At 35.6% G+C, this 17,025-nt stretch overlaps 1 protein-coding gene across 1 annotated transcript in view; it reads right to left on the bottom strand.

The window, feature by feature from the left end:
- ATG4C (autophagy related 4C cysteine peptidase) overlaps positions 1–15,645 on the bottom strand; it is an 87,437-nt gene extending 71,792 nt beyond the window's left edge. The window contains exon 1 of the mRNA XM_060089898.1: positions 15,543–15,645. The gene's annotated coding sequence lies outside the window, so the exon portion shown is untranslated. The remainder of the gene's footprint in view (positions 1–15,542) is intronic.
- Between the last annotated feature and the right edge of the window lie 1,380 nt (positions 15,646–17,025).

The raw sequence follows: 17,025 nt of genomic DNA, 5'->3' as shown, positions 1-17,025 counted from the left end.
GGGAAATGAAACAGACACAGACGTCCAGGTCCAGGAAGCAGAGAGAGTCCCAAATGAGACCAACCCAAAAAAGACTACAACAAGACACATAGTAACTAAATTGGCAAAAATTAAAGATAAAGAGAACATTAAAAACAGCCAAGGAAGAAGCAACAAGCTACAAAGGAACTCCCATTAGGCTATCAGCTGACTTCTCAGCAGAAACTCAGCAGGCCAAAAGGGAGTAGCATAATACATTTAAAGTAATGAAAGGGAAAAACCCACAACCAAGAAGACTCTACCCAGCAAGGCTTTCACTCAGATTTGATGGAGAGATCAAGATTCACAGACAAGCAAAAGCCAAAAGAGCTCAGCTCAACCAAACCAGCTTTACAGGAATTGTTAAAGGGACTTCTCTAAATGAAAAAGAAAGGCCACAACTAGAAACATAAAAATTACAAAAGGAAAGTCTCATTGGTAAAGCCAAATATACAATAAAGGTAGTAAACCAACCAAGTACAAAGTTAGTAGGAAGGTTAAAAGACAAAAGTAGTAAAACCACCTACATCCACAATAACTAGTTAGGGATATACAAAACAAAAAGATGTAAAATATGATGTCAAAAACAGTAAATGTGGTGGGGGGAGAAAAAATTCAGGGTTGTTAAAATGTGTTTGAACTTAAGAAATCAGCAACTTAAAACAATCATATAAATATATAGAGATTGCTATATATAAACCTCATGGTAATAACCAAGCAAAAAACTACAATAGATACACAGAAAAAAATATATCCAAATACAACACTAAAGCTAGTCATCAAATTACAAGGGAAAAGAGCAAAAGAAGAAGAAAGGAACAAAAAGAACTACACAAACAACCCAAAACAGTTAACACAATGGCAAAAATTACATAGCTATCAATAATTACTTTAAATGTAAATGGACTAAATACTCCAAACAAGGGCAGAGAGTGGCTGAATGGATACAAAAACAAGACCCATACATACGCAGCCTACATGAAACTCACTTCAGATCTAAAGACACAGACTGAAAATGAGGGGATGGAAAAAGGTATTCTATGCAAATGGACGTGGAAGCCAGGATAGCAACACTTATATCAAACAAAATAGACTTTAACAAAGACTACAAGAGACAAAGAAGGAGCTTGCATAATGATCAAGGAATCAGTCCAAGAAGTAGATATAACTGTTGTAAATATATAAGCACACAACATATGAGCACCTAAATACATAAAGCAAATATTAACAGACATGAAGAAACTGAAAGTAACACAATAACATCAATAGTAGGGAACTTTAACACCCTACTTACATGAACTCTGAAAATCATCCAGACAGAAAATCAATTTGGAAAAAGGGGTTTAAATGACACATTAGATCAAATGCATTTCAGAGATACATAGAGAACATACCATTCAAAAACAGCCAAATACACATTCTTTACAAAAGCACATGGAACTTTCTCCAGGATAGATCAAATGCTAGGCCACAAAACAAGTCTCAGTAAATTTAATAAAATCCAAATTATATCATGAATCCTTTCTGACCAGAATGCTATGAGACTAGAAATCAACTACAAGAAAAATACTGCAAAAAAGCACAAACACATGGAAGCTAAGCAATATGCTAGTAAACAACCAATGTTTACTAGCATGACTTTGAGGTCACTGAAAAAATCAAAAAATACCTGGAGACAAATGGAAACAAAAACACGACAATCCAAAATCTATAGGACAAAAAAAACAAAAATAAACAAATGGGACCTAATGAAACTTAGAAGCTTTTGCACAGCAAAGGACACCATAAACAAGACAAAAAGACAACCCTCAGAATGGGAGAAAATATTTGCAAACGAAGCAATGGACAAAGGACTAATATCCAAAATATACAAGCAGCTCATGCAGCTCAATATCAAAAAAACAAACAACCCAATCCAAAAATGGGCAGAAGACCTAAATAGACATTTCTCCAAAGAAGATATACAGATTGCCAACAAACACATGAAAGAATGCTCAACATCACTAATCATTAGAGAAATGCAAATCAAAACCACAATGAGGTATCACCTCACACCAGTCAGAATGGCCATCATAAAAAAATCTACAAACAATAAATGCTGGAGAGGTGTGGAGAAAAGGGAACCCTCTTGCACTGTTGGTGGGAATGTAAATTGATACAGCCACCATGGAGAACAGTATGGAGGTTCCCTAAAAAACTAAAAATAGAACTATCACATAACCCAGCAATCCCACTACTGGGCATATACCCTGAGAAAACCATAACTCAAAAAGGGTCATGTACCACAATGTTCACTGCAGTACTATTTACAATAACCAGGACATGGAAGCAACCTAAGTGTCCATTAACAGATGAATGGATAAAGAAGATGTGGCACATATATACAATGGAATATTACTCAGCCATAAAAGGAAACGAAATTGAGTTATTTGTAGTGAGGTGGATGGACCTAAAGTCTGTCATACAGAGTGAAGTAAGTCAGAAAGAAACAAACAAATACCGTATGCTAACGCATATATATGGAATCTTAAAAAAAATGGTTCTAAAGAACCTAGGGGCAGGACAGGAATAAAGACGCAGACATAGAGAATGGACTTGAGGACACGGGGAGGGGGAAGGGTAAACTGGGACGAAGTGAGAGAGTAGCATTGACATATATACACTACCAAATATAAAATAGATAGCTAGTGGGAAGCAGCTGCATAGCACAGGGAGATCAGCTCGGTGCTTTGTGTTCACCTAGAGGGGTGGGATAGGGAGGCTGGGAGGGAGGCACAAGAGAGAGGGTATATGGGGATATAAGTATACGTATAGCTGATTCACTTGGTTATACAGCAGAAACTAACACAGCAATATAAAAAAATTATACTCCAATAAATATTCTAAAAAAAAGAAGCCCATAATGTTAAAAGTGGAAATCTCTAAGAGATGCAATATCATTTTTTTTAACATTAGGAGAAGCTTTATTTAACAAGGTATAATTTATGTTGAGACTCTATGCTGACATTATGCAATGTCATTTCTACTTTCTTGTTTGTACTTCTCTTTATTAAATTGTTTACATTGAGCCTCTTTTAAAAAAATAACAGAATTATTCAAAAATAAATCACTCAAATGAAAAGCTTAACACAGGAAATTACAAATGTGTCCAGGTTATGTTAAATTCTAACAAAAACAACTTAAACTGCTCAACTAAGAAATCTACAGAGAAGACATTCTATTACAAAGTTCCTAAACAGCCTATGACAAAGATAAAAATGCTGAGACAAAGTGCTTTTTTCCTTTTTAAGATAAACAACATTATTCTTGTGTTTCTCAAAGACATCAGATTCAGCTATTTAGTCATTTACAAAACTTAACTTCCTCAATGTAATTCCCCAGAACAGCTTTAGCTGAGTAAAATGACTCGGAGGCTACCCCTTATTAACTCATAATTTTTTTTTCTCCTAAAAATAAATGTGGTGAGATCTGGAAAGAGGAAAAAGCATAAATTAATACTTGCATCCATTCAGTCTACTAAAATATTTTCTTTAGATAAGTCTCAGGTATGAATAGGGAATATAGTTAATAATTACATAATATCTTTGGATGGTGACATACTGTAACTAGACTAATTGTGGTGATCATTTTAAAATGTATAAAAATACCAAATCACTATGTTAATAGGAACTAACAGTGTTTAGGTCAATTATACTTCAAAAACAAACAAACTCATAGAAAAAGACATCAGATTTCTGGTTGGCAGAGGGGGAGTTGGATGAAGGTAGTCAAAAGGTACAAACTTCCAGTTATTTAAAAAAAAAAAAGTTACAAACTTCCAGTTGTAAGATAAATAAGTACTAGAGATGTAATTAACATGATAAATATAATTAGCACTGCTGTATGTTATATATGAAACTTAAGAGAGTGACTCCTGAGCTCTCTTCACAAGAAAAAAAATTTTTTTTCTATTTCTTTAATTTTGTATCTATATGAGATGACAGATGATCGCTCAACTTATTGTGATAATCATTTATTTCATGATGTATGTAAGTCAAATCATTATGCTGTACATCTTAAACTTATACAGTGCTGTGTGTCAATTATATCTCAATAAAGCTCGAAGAAAATGTATATAATAATTTAAAAAATCAATGAAGAAAAAAATTTTTCCTTTTTGTTTGTGTGAGAAAAGTCAGGGAAAGGCAAGACAAACAGTACTTTTAGTTTAACTATAAAAAAAAAAACATACAAATGAAGAAACCACAATTCTAAACTATCCTCACCTACAAATTCCCTTTCCAAAAGCTTTCCTGATTTAAAAAAAAATTAAAAATGAATTAAAATTCACTAGTCTATCAATTATAAAGTGGAGAGATGATTTACCCATTATCCAGTATATTTCAATCTCCTGTGATACCTAAAATACATGGTTTGACTGCTCCAGGAAAAAAAAAAAAAGATACACCAAAACTCTTGGTTATTTTATGTAGTGTTGTCAGAGCCTCAGTCTAAAAAACCACCCAAATAACATTCTCCACAATTTCCAAATACTTTTTAGAAGGGATTTATGGTTTATTTCTGAAAACTTTAGAGAAATTGGTAACACTTTTTCAAGTAGACCTTCTTCACTAACGCATACTACAACAAATTTTATCATCCACCATTTCCATATTTCTGTTTGCTGTTTACATTCTGACGATTCCATTTTTAATTTAAAAATAATAGCATTAAAGAGGAGAAAACTCTTTACCTCAGTAAACATAGATAAAGCCACTAGATGAGGTTCATTCCTCAACTTTATTGTTAATGATTTTAAGTGCAGAGTGAAGACTAAACAGAGCTGTTTTGGAAGACAGAACTACAACATTTGATATGAAAATCATTGGTTGAGACCCAAATGTCATTTTTAGAGAGTCACTTTTCTAACCACAACCACACATTAAGATAGTAGATAAATTATAAATTGATAAATGTAAAAGGTACTCAAATCGATGTCCTTGAAGAGTAGATAAGGATAATCAGCCTCCCCCATATGGCAATAAATAGAATATTTTATCCACTGAGGATTTAAAGCCAGTAAAAACTCCTGACAGAACTTTAGGGGACTGATTCTACAGAATATATCTCAGTCACGCAGCACAACCAGTAAAAACACTGCAGAATTCCAGGATTTGTGTATCGTTGGGCATCTTCCCCAAATGGTATTCTGCAGCAAAAGAAATATAGATATTGATTTCGAATATTTGATGTGCTTTTAGCTACGCCATCAAATAAATTGAACTGTGAGGAAGTTTTTCATCTACTGTAACCTTTTCTACCTGCTTGCATTTTTAGTAACAAATATCAATCTCTTGTCTGACCTTGAATGTCTCTCAATATGTTGGTCTGTCATTTCTGCTCTCTTATTTCTTTTCTCCATCTCAGTTTTTTGTTTACAGAAACGTCAACTATTGTATCCATTTCTATTCCTTTGCTTTTCCTATACTTGCCAGTCTTCTATCTTCGTGCCCTGAACTTGTCTAAAAATGTTCAGTTTGTAAACCCAGCACGCTTTTTTTAAGTAGCAAATATGAAGATAGGGAGAGCACTAGAAATATTTACTTGGATTGCCCTCTTTCAGAGCTAACAGTTAGGCAACGTAGATGGCAGTAAGAGATAAAGACAAAAAGATTGAAAAAAGGGACAAGCAACATAATAAGGGTGAGACACGCACATCCAGAAACTGGCTTGGTAGTTTTGCCTAAAGGATACATCTTGTAAACATTCTTAGAACTCTTTAGGATTGCATCCTCCAGTTAAAGACACTAAATCAATGCAGAGCTACTTCATAATGATGACATAAATAAAAGGTACTACTTAGGTGGTGTTCTCTTAAATCTAAAATGAAACTTATATGGAAAAACCTAAGTACTGAATAGACACTTATCCTGACATATGACTTGTATCAAGTTCCTACAGGCAAACATCTCCACATATGCAGCACTGAGTATTACATGTTCATAGACTGTAAAGTCATCACCATAACCAACCTAAATGGTTCAAGGGTACAATAGGAACTATTAATGTTATCTGGGCTGTCTTGATCTTACCTCTAAGAAGAACATAATATTGACTATAGTTTGATAAATAAATTTTAATCATGTAGTTGTATGGATACTCTAGAACTCTGTCAGTACTTTAGTAACCTCTGATGAGGCCAAGATAAATATGAATGTTTGCAGCCTCCATACTTTAAAGTGCAACTTTGCAAGCTATTAAGTACACAGTCTACATATAAGAAATAACATAGTGAGTTAAATCATTTAATCAATAATATAAACTTAACCTCTCTAAGAACTGAAGGATGTCAGAATCTTAGGATAAAAAGGGAACTTAAAAGCATCTAGTAACTATTAAGTAGTACTATTAATAGTTCTTGACCATCTTCCTACACAATACACTCCAATCTACCAGTAATCTCTCCTAACTTGCACTGCTTGGATGGGGAGGAGCAGTGAAAGAAAATGTGTTAAGTTTAAAAAGCAAAAAACAAAAACAAAAAATCACTCCTATCCCTAGGAATATGATCTGCTCTCTGGTTCAGGCTCTCTAATCGCTAATCAGTTCATCCACCCATATAGCAGCAAGATTTCCTTTACAACATCTTAGCCAAGTGCATTTACCCAGCCTCTGAGTGAACACTCCTAAAACAGGGAGCTCAGTATATAATGAGCTTTGTATTGAGCTGAATATACAGCTACAAGTTTAAAAGCCTGATAATACTTAAACTATTTTTTTTCTACTAACATAACTGCTCTAGAGTATCCATACAACTGCATGTTATCAGCTAATTTTAGACACCTACACGTGCTTGAAAGACATATGGAACCAAAAGTCTATGTCCTTCTAATTTCTAGTAGCTGGTCCTGGCTGTGCTCTCTGAAATCAATCCCTCTTCCATTTGATAGTCCATCAGATATTCAAAGACATATTTCCTGCTCTTCACCCCATCCCATCATCTCTTTTCCACATTAAATATTCTTAATTCCTTCAATTAGTCAGAAGATTGTTATGAGTGGTAATGAGTGCCTCAATCAGAGTGCTGGTAAGGGAGTAAGGAATAAGGAGATATAAGCAACAAGCTGAGACGATAGCAACATCATATAAATATATGAATGCTCATATGCCCACATACAGGAGACAGAATAAAGTGACTGAAATTTCAGGTCTGATGTCTCAGAGGATAATGATACCTTTAACAGAAAAAGGGAACCCAAGAGGAAAAGGCTCAGGGAAGATGAGGAATTCAGTGTGAGACACAGTGACTTTAAGATTTATAACAAGTAAATACCAATAAGACCTTTTCCAAGTCCCATTCCATTAGATACTTTTGTCAAGAAAAAGGTGCATCCATATTATTGAGACTAGTATTATATGTCATTTAAACACAAAGTATCACATTTATTCATTCATCAAGTATTGGAGTACTTACTTCTATAAGGCACTATGGGAAATATAATAAGCCATGAAACCCGGTTCCTGTCCCCATTAACCTTGCATTCTAATAAGCAATATGTTTATAACTAACCAGACCTCAATATTGAATGTGGTTATGTCTCACAACAAAAATAAAAAATGCTATAATAATTAAGAGAAATATTTTTCCATTTCCAAAGAGAACATTCACACATGAAAAAAAATCACAGGGTATCACAGTCATAACTGGCATTCTTCAAATACAAAGGACAAGGACATACAAATAACATAAATCTTTCTATTCTGGGTGTCAAAACAGGAAAACACTAGCCATATTTTTTAGGAATGAGCTAAAGTACCCTAAACAATTATGTCTATTGTTAAAGATTAATGCTTGAATTGTATCATCAGTCAAAAGAAGAGCACTGTTTAAAATGTTCACAAACATAATTGTTTTGGCTTACAAATGGAATTGCTTGATGTCATTTATCTCATCATTTCTAATTTTAAATAATAAAAAATTATATCAATTTGAAAAAAGAGCTACAAATTTAAAGCCTTATAAAGATAAAAACTGCATATTCTCTATCTGATATAACTATCCTAGAGCTCCCTATTACTATATATTATGATAAAGTTTTAAATTATTATGTCTACTTTAGTAGTTTTACAGATAACTGATTTTACAGAAAGTCTATTAAAAAGTAGTTTAGTAGGAACTTAACTATATTTTAAATTGATAACATAATCACAGAAGAAATAATTCAAATACCTTTGAACACCTGCTTTCTTTGACTATATATCTTTAGTGGGATATATTATAAGGACATAAAGTGGCAAAGAAATCTTTACTTGGTAAATCTGTTGCAGGAGGGAGTATCAGTATATAGCAATTCCAAAACTATCATATGTGTGTGTAGGGCAGATTAAATGAGTAAATATATTAATATGGTTGAGAATCAGAATTCTCCCTGTAGGAAAAGGGAGATACAAATATGAACTGAGGAAAGGTAAAATTGAACTCTGTGGTTCTGAACTTGAATTGAAGGTATCCTATAAATTCATGATTTCTTTTAAAAAATGTGTGTGTATGTGTGTAACCATTTAAAGGGCTTAGAAGCAACAACAGTAGTAGTAGTGAGTATATTCAATGCCCAAATTTTGGTTTCTAAGTACCATTTTCCACTAAAATGAACGAGGGCTCCACTGTAAAATAGTTGATTCCAAGTAGAATATACAAGGTGAGCCTGGAACACCTTATTGTACAAAGAAGTAAGAAGGTGCCCAAATACCAATGTGAACATATGCAAAGGCCACAGGAACTAGTTTGAAGGGACTAAACAAATCTGAGATAATTCAGTCATCAAAAAGAATAATGGGGGCTTCCCTGGTGGCGCAGTGGTTGAGAGTCCGCCTGCAGATGCAGGGGACAGGGGTTCGAGCCCCGGTCTGGGGAGATCCCACGTGCCGCGGAGCAGCTGGGCCCGTGAGCCATGGCCGCTGAGCCTGCATGTCCGGAGCCTGTGCTCCGCAACGGGAGAGGCCACAACAGTAAGAGGCCCGCGTACCGAAAAAAAAAAAAAAAAAAAAAAAAGAATAATGGTAACAGATCATCACATTGGATACATTTTTTTTAAAGGAATCCTTGGGTACATAGAGGTACTAAAATAAAAGGAGAGGGACTTCCTTGGTGTTCCAGTGGTTAAGAATCTGCCTTCCAGTGCAGGGGACGAGGGTTCAATCCCTGGTCAGGGAACTAAGATCCCACAGGCCGCCGGGCAGCTAAGCCCGTGCGCTCTGGAGCCCACGCGCCACAACTAGAGAGAAGCGCACATGTCTCAACAAAGAGCCCACGCACTGCAACTAAGACCCAATGCAGCCAAATAAATAAATAAATATATTTTTTTGTATCTTCCTTTAAAATAAAATAAAAAGAGAGAGGAGGAATATCTCTTCTTTAAAGAAAATAGCCAGCAAACATATGTAGAAGGATTGAGAGAACTGGAAAACCATTATTTGGCAACAACCAATGCAATGATTGATTCAGGCAAGGTTCATCAATGGCTACTAAAACCACCGTATAGAAAAAAAATGGTTGGAAAACAGAAAATCTAATGATAAAGTATCACCTCCACAGATTAATAGTTAAGTATAAAAGGGAAAAGACACCTTTAAAATGTAGGAGTCTGGTTAACCTAAGTGATCAACCTTAACATCACCAATAAATGGACAAATTATCATTACATTACTCTTGATGTGATCAAATGGAAAGTTTACAATAACTACCATGTAACAGTCTTGAAAAAAAACTATTTAGCCTGAAACTGTGATGAAACAATCAAATTCATTTTGTGAGGCATTCTACAAAACAACTGGCCTAAACTTTTCAAAAATGTCAATGTCTTGAAACACCAAAAAAAAAAAAAAAGGAAGGAAGATAGGAGGAAAAAGAAAAGGTGAGGATTGTTCTAGATAAAAGAAAACAGAGAGACATGACAACCAAATACAATTCAATGAAATCTCTTGCTCAATTCAGTGTTTTTTTCCTAAAAAGCTACAAGAGACATTACTGGAACATCTGCGTATATCTGAATTTTTTCATATGGCCTATACATTAGATAATATTATCATATCAAAATTAAATTATTTGGGTATGCTAATGGCATTATGTTTATGTAGGAGGATGTCCTAGTTCTTAGGCGATGCATGATGAAGTATTTAGAATAAAGTACCATGATGTCTCCCCTTACTTTCAAATGCTTCAGCAAGGAAAAAAAAATGTGTGCATTTGTGTGTGTGTCTGTGTGTGTGTGTGTGTTAGAGAAAAAGCAAAAAAGCAAAAGAAGCATAATGTTAACAACTAGTGAGTCTAGGTAAAGGATATACAGGTATTTGTTGTACTACTCTTTAAACTTTTTTGTATAGGTTTGAAACTTTCAAAAGAAAAAAAGTTGGGGAAAAAAGTAGGATGGAAATTAAATCGACTTTAGAGCAGCTGATCAGACTTTATAACGTTTAACTACTTCTTCACCCTATCCATAAGACCTAAAAGCCAGTACAAAGTTCAGACAGGTTGGACTAAAAATAAAAGTAATAATTCTAACAAATAATAAGTAATTATAAGCCAATCCATCATTAACTTCCAATTATAGCTGTAGACTAACCATAATCTCTGATGAGAATTCTGTGAAAGATGACATGTGCTGACTCACCTAGGACAATTGTGAATAAACAAAAGCTGTCTTGTATAATATTTTCTCCAAATCCAAATATGACTGCCAAACGATTTTTTCCCCAATCAAGATCTATTAGTTAAAAGGAACTCTAACTTAAAATGTTGTTACAGAAGTACAGATGATCCCAGACACCACATCACTATAATAATAATAATGATAACAATAATAATAAACAAACTCTGTACCAGGAATTTTGTAAACCTATGAACACGTACCATCTCATTTAATCCTCACAACAACTCTATAAGGCAGGTACTATTATTATCCTCATTTTATAGATTTAAAAAATAACAAAGGCTAAATAACTTTTGCAAGACCATACTGCTACTAAATAGCAAAACACACCTTGAATCCAGGCAATTTGACTCCAAGCCCAAGCCTTTTGCTCTGTACCCTCTACTGCTTTACTTTGAAATGTAAAATTTAAATAATAACTGACTGTATTAATTCAATATCTACCAAAAACTACACAATGGAGTTATTTCAAAGAAAATCATAAGCATGTCTTTTTTCCCTAATACACATTTATATCTACACATACACCAACTGAATGAAGTTAGAATTTAACCAGATGCCCAATTTACTGCCAAATCCCAAGTGCAAATAAAAATGATATAGAGCTGTATTACTCAGTTACCTATTCATATATATGGTTGAATATGTTACATATAAATTCAAAACAAATACCAACATATTTCCAAAAGCCTTCATCTAGACCCTTATCCCTGCCCACTCAAGGGAAAAAATACTGAAAAAACTTATTTCAGGTACAGCATTCCTCAAACATACTTAACTTAAACAATGACATAAAAGGAAAAAAAGAATAATTAAGACATAAACCTTGAACACTGATGCCACGGTGAAAAAATATTAACAAACAAAGCATGTCCCCCCAAACCCAGTCATCTTACAATGTTCTCTACCTCAATGAACTGTACCACAATCCATCCAGTTACATAAGCCAAAATGCTAGTGGTGGCTGATGGCACCTTTCTCTCCCTCATTCCTCATATCCAATTCATCACCCAGTTCTACCTCCTAAACATCTCTAAAACCCATCCACTTTTACCTGTCTTCACCACCACCTTGTCTAAGATATCACCATCTCTCATCTGGCCTCTCCTCATCCACACTCTTATCTCCTCTGTGAACAGTTTTTCTTCTGTATAACATCAAGTCCTTTTTCATAGAACTTACAATAGTTGCAACTTTACATTTCTTTGATGGAATATTTGATTTATGTCTGCCTCCCCTCATAAGTTCTATGAGGTAGAGACTGCATTTACTCATCACTATATCACTGTGGCCTAGAAGCATGCCTAGTAAATAAATAAACGCTAAATGATTGAATGCATGTCAAAGATTACAAACATTTATAAACAGTCCAAAAAAATTAAGTAGTTACAAGGCTCACGAACCATCATAAGGAGTACCTTATTTCATCATTTCTAGATCACACATTTTTACATTTTAAACTCTGAAACTGAATACACCTTACAGTTGACAATCTTTTTATGTTTAATGGGCAATATTTTTTTTCTTTCACGGCAGTTCATAAAATAATGGTGCATCTTGGAATAAAATAAACAAACAAACAAAAAACCCTCATCACAGGTAAATCTACAATACAACTGACCCACTCAGTTCAAACATGGTAGGCTAGCCTCCCTTCTCCTTTGGCCACCACGCCACTCCCAACATTCAATAATTAACTGCTTACTGGTTCTTTCACCAACAGTTATCCAATTAATTCTTTTCTTTAAATCCCACAATAATAACACTAGATCTGTCTAATTCCTCATCGCCTGGTATCTGAGCTCTTGCCACAGCTTCATTCATTTAAACATTTGTTTCAAATTCAGCCGACACTGCCCACCTATATGCAAAGAAATGAAGATACAAAGCAATCCAGTTAACTGTCCCTCCCACTAATCTCTCTCTCCTACAATTTAGAATTTTGCTCATTTTATGCCTCAAACTGGAATTACTTTCCTCCCAATTTCTACCTACCAAATTTATACTATTTTAGTTCTAGATCAAATCTCATCTTCTTCATGAAATAGTCCCTGGTTAATAATCTCTCTTTTCAACCTTAACATTTTAAAACACATAAAACCAAACGCATACTGGCTATATTTTGTTTCTTGAAGGCAAGGTTTACATGTCAAACATTCTGATAGAGTGTAAGCTCCCTAAGAGCAGGGACTTTTGTCTCTTGTTCACTGTTATATTCCCAGCACCTAGAAGACTATCTGGTATGTAATAGCTGCTTAGCAAGTATTTATTGAATTAATGCTCTTTATATATTCCAGAGTAGTGAACAAATCTTTGCAACTGTAGTAAGTGGGAAGAGTCAAAAGGAACTGGACTAAATTACTTGAATTCTTTGAGCTTCAGTTTCTTCATCTGCTAAATGTAAATAATACTCAGTAGCTCAATGAGTTGGTATAATGATTTAATGCAATAATGCTTTAAAGCAGCGGTCCCCAAACTTTTTGGCACCAGGAACCAGTTTCGTGAGGAGGGGAATATGGTTCAGGTGGTAATGTAAGTGATGAGAAGTGGCAGATGAAGCTTCGCTCGCCCAGCACTCACCTCCTGCTGGGCAGCCCCGTTCCTAACAGGCCGAAGACCAGTACCAGTCCGTGGCTCGGGGGTTGGGGACCCTTGCTTTAAAGCATCTGGTACAGAGCTGAGGACAAGAGGATGTTCTCAATAAATGTTTTGATGATATTGTGACAAAAGTTAAATAGTAAAAAGGATTTAATAAATGCCTACTAAATGAATAAAATCTCAGGAAAAATATAAAAAATTTGAGTAATGTTTAGCCTCATATCATTTATCCAATAAAGAATTTCATGAGTGAATTAATTCTGAAATATTATACATTTAGCCCCACTCTTAAACATGGCTAAAACCATTTCTGACTAATTAGGAATAACCTAATTTAGACTGGGTACATGTATTAATATTTATATTTTATTGACATAGAGATTATATTTGACTCCTAAAGAAGAACAATAATTTTGCTATTAGAATAGTAAAATACTCAGAATAGAAGAAAGCTAGCTGCAAAGTTATTTAAGTTACATGGTCCCCAGAAAGACAAGAAGTACAAAAATTTCTGGCTACAAAACATTACTGAATAGTAAACAATGCTATTTTACCAGATCTATCAAATTATGTAGAAGGGGCTTCCCTGGCAGCGCAGTGGTTAAGAATCCGCCTGCCAATGCAGGGGACACGGGTTCGAGCCCTGGTCCGGGAAGATCCCACATGCCGCAGAGCAAATAAGCCCATGCGCCACAACTACTGAGCCTGTGCTCTAGAGCCCGCGAGCCACAACTACTGAAGCCCGCGTGCCTAGAGCCCATGCTCTGCAACAAGAAGCCACCACAATGAGAAGCCTGCGCACCGCAACGAAGAGTAGCCCCCGCTCACCGCAACTAGAGAAAGCCGGCACACAGAAACGAACACCCAACGCAACCAAAACTAAATAAATAAAATAAATTAAAATATATATAGAAATATCTCATAAACAATCACAACAAATAAACTTTTCAATATATTTGTATTCCATTTTACAGAAAAAGGAGCATCACTTAAATGGTTTTTAAACTCTTTTTACTAAACTATAAAAGTTCTCATGTTGGCTACTTTTTAACTTTAAACACGTCCCAAAATTTTACAGTGAAAGAACTGAGAATTAATTTAATACACCATCAGATTATTCGACTAATTAGAAACTCTCCCTTGTTCAGGGAAGACACTTTATTTACTTGTAAATTGGTACACACACAGACTTTACCTTTCAAAGCTTTTCTAATCCCTCTGTGTACTTTCAATGACTCACAATCTAATTACAAATCATAAACAACCAAGGACGAAAGAGCATTCCCTTGTGTCTATCTGCTATTAACTGACACAAAATCATTGCAAAAATTCTACTGGGGACATGTTTCGAGTAGGAGAAGGGAAAAAAATCCCATCTAAGTAATTCAGATACGAAGAGCTGTAGGACGAGGTATTCTCCTCTAACCACAGGGTAGCAGTGAACCCCTTGTGGGAAAATAATCAATACAAAACAAAAATGTAAGCCAAATAGATCTTAAGTATAAACTTCATAAGCAGAGTCATGCTTGGCTGTTCGTTGACGTCTCTCGTATTCACCAGTCATCATAAGAATGTGTTTGAACATCCAACCTAAAAAGCCCGGACATGTGGATGGAAGTCGAAGAGTTGAGGATGAGTAAGAAACAAATAAAGTGATTAAACGTTAATGTCTGAATGGAAAAGCATTAAGATATTCAGGCAAATGTGTTAAGAGTCTGAAGCAGTAACAAAGGCCTAAAAAGGGATAAAGGAGTTAAGAATGAGAAGATAGAGACCTTGAGAATCTGATTTGGGGGGATTTTTTTTTTCTCTTTTCTGTTCTTTTTTTAACGGAGAGAAATAGGGAAGGAGTTAAATGGATGCAATAACTTAGGGGACGAGAGATCCTGCCTGAAACACGTAAGAAAAGCCTCTAGGAGAGGGGGGAACAGCTGCCCACAGGAAGGCTTACAGTTCGTTAGCTCTGGAGCCCAGGAAGGGCAAGGAGTCAGAAAACAAATTACACCAGAAACAGAGATGAGGGAGGCGCCAAAACCCTCAGAGAGCCTAAACGGTTGGCTACTGGGTCTCCACTGAGGGCAGGGGCCCGCAAGAAACCCGGTCATTTGGAAGGACCAGAGACACTAAGTCCCAACCTTCTCTGAAGCTAGCGGAGTCAGAGGAACCTCAAGTCGACCCCTCACCGAAAAACCGAAAACAGAACTGGAGAAATGTAAACAATGTGCAGGAGCTACCAACCGGGAAATGTTCCAGCTCCACCAGCAGCCGCCACAAAAGCAGCCGACACACAGGCAGACACCCCGACCTCAGCGCCGCAGCTACATGCACCTCGAGCTCCCCGGCCACCGTAGTAAGAGAAACGCCCCACCCCCCTTCAAACCCAGTAGGTCAGCCACTTCCGGGGCACTAACGCCTATTGATTGGCAGCAGCAGTAGCAGCGGCCTACAAGCCCCCGGTCCGTTTACTTCATCCTTTTTTCCTTTTTTTTGTCCTGTTTGCCGCCTGAGACTGTAAGTCACCAATATAGCAAGAGCAGAACCAAGAGAAAGTATCCAGCTATAAGCGGTGTCTCCGATAGACAAACTACATTATTCCTGCCATGACTTCCTGCTGAACAATTGGACTTCAACTCCCATCTTGCCATGCAACACTCCCTCTCCTCCAGCGCGGGAACTACAAGATCCAGCATGCACTGCCCCCCTTATTCTTCACTCTGCCCCTGACACCTGCAGACCTCAAAGGCGATTTCAGAGGATTCATTAAATCCTTTAGATTAATGTAGACCTTTCTACCAAGACCCACTTTGGTAAAAATACCAGTATTCCCTCCTTCCCTTTTGTGAAGGTATTAAATATCAAGGAATATGTGAGTTCATTTTCCACGTTCAGATTATTTCCCAGAATTGAAACAGGACAGTCTGCAAAGGCTCATAAAGAAATGAAAATTTCTATCCTCATTCATAAGGGGTGTTGAGAGAAATACTAAATTATTGCAAAGTGTAATCCTGCGTCGTTTTTGCAGTACTGCAAGGTTGTGTTGGAACAAGGGCTACCAAATGTGCTCCCGAATTGAATAGGAAATTACAATAAAAACGAGAAGAGAAAAATTAACAGTCTGTAGTAGCAGACTATGAAACCACAAGGGAAAGAAAATATTTCAGAATGCAGAGTTGAAAAGTTTAAAAGTAGATTTGAAAAGGGTTTTCAATTTTTTTATGTGTTTAATGGTTTGAATTATCTTATTTTTATTATTATTCTCACAAAAACAGGTAACTGCAAGTATTTATTTTCTGTTATGCAGTAGGGCCACCAAGTAACCTATCACACAAAGGATATAGCAAGATGTAACACTTTTTAGAGTGAGCAAACAAAATAACTGTTTTCTTGCCTGATTGGATAGCCAGTGGTTCCATATTTTAAAATACAGAACTCCGTTTTGATTTCTTAGGACAGATAATATGCATTTAACAAGCTGTCTGGATGCTTTTTTGTTACTTTCATAAAGACTCGGATTACAAGAATGAATGTATTTTATTTTTAATATCATACATTAACAGGATGCGAGAAACAATGCTTTGGTTCTTTAAATAAACTACATGGTAATTATACAAAATAAAACTGTATGTATACCACAAACATTGGTAGCCTATGGATTTACAGTAAAAACAAATTTTAATTGGTTAGTAAAACAGTAGAATACTTTCCATTTTTACAACTTCAC

Source organism: Mesoplodon densirostris, chromosome 2 (genome assembly GCF_025265405.1).
Source record: "Mesoplodon densirostris isolate mMesDen1 chromosome 2, mMesDen1 primary haplotype, whole genome shotgun sequence".
In the NCBI taxonomy this organism is placed as follows: domain Eukaryota; kingdom Metazoa; phylum Chordata; class Mammalia; order Artiodactyla; family Ziphiidae; genus Mesoplodon; species Mesoplodon densirostris.
This window is presented reverse-complemented; position numbering and strand designations above follow the sequence as displayed.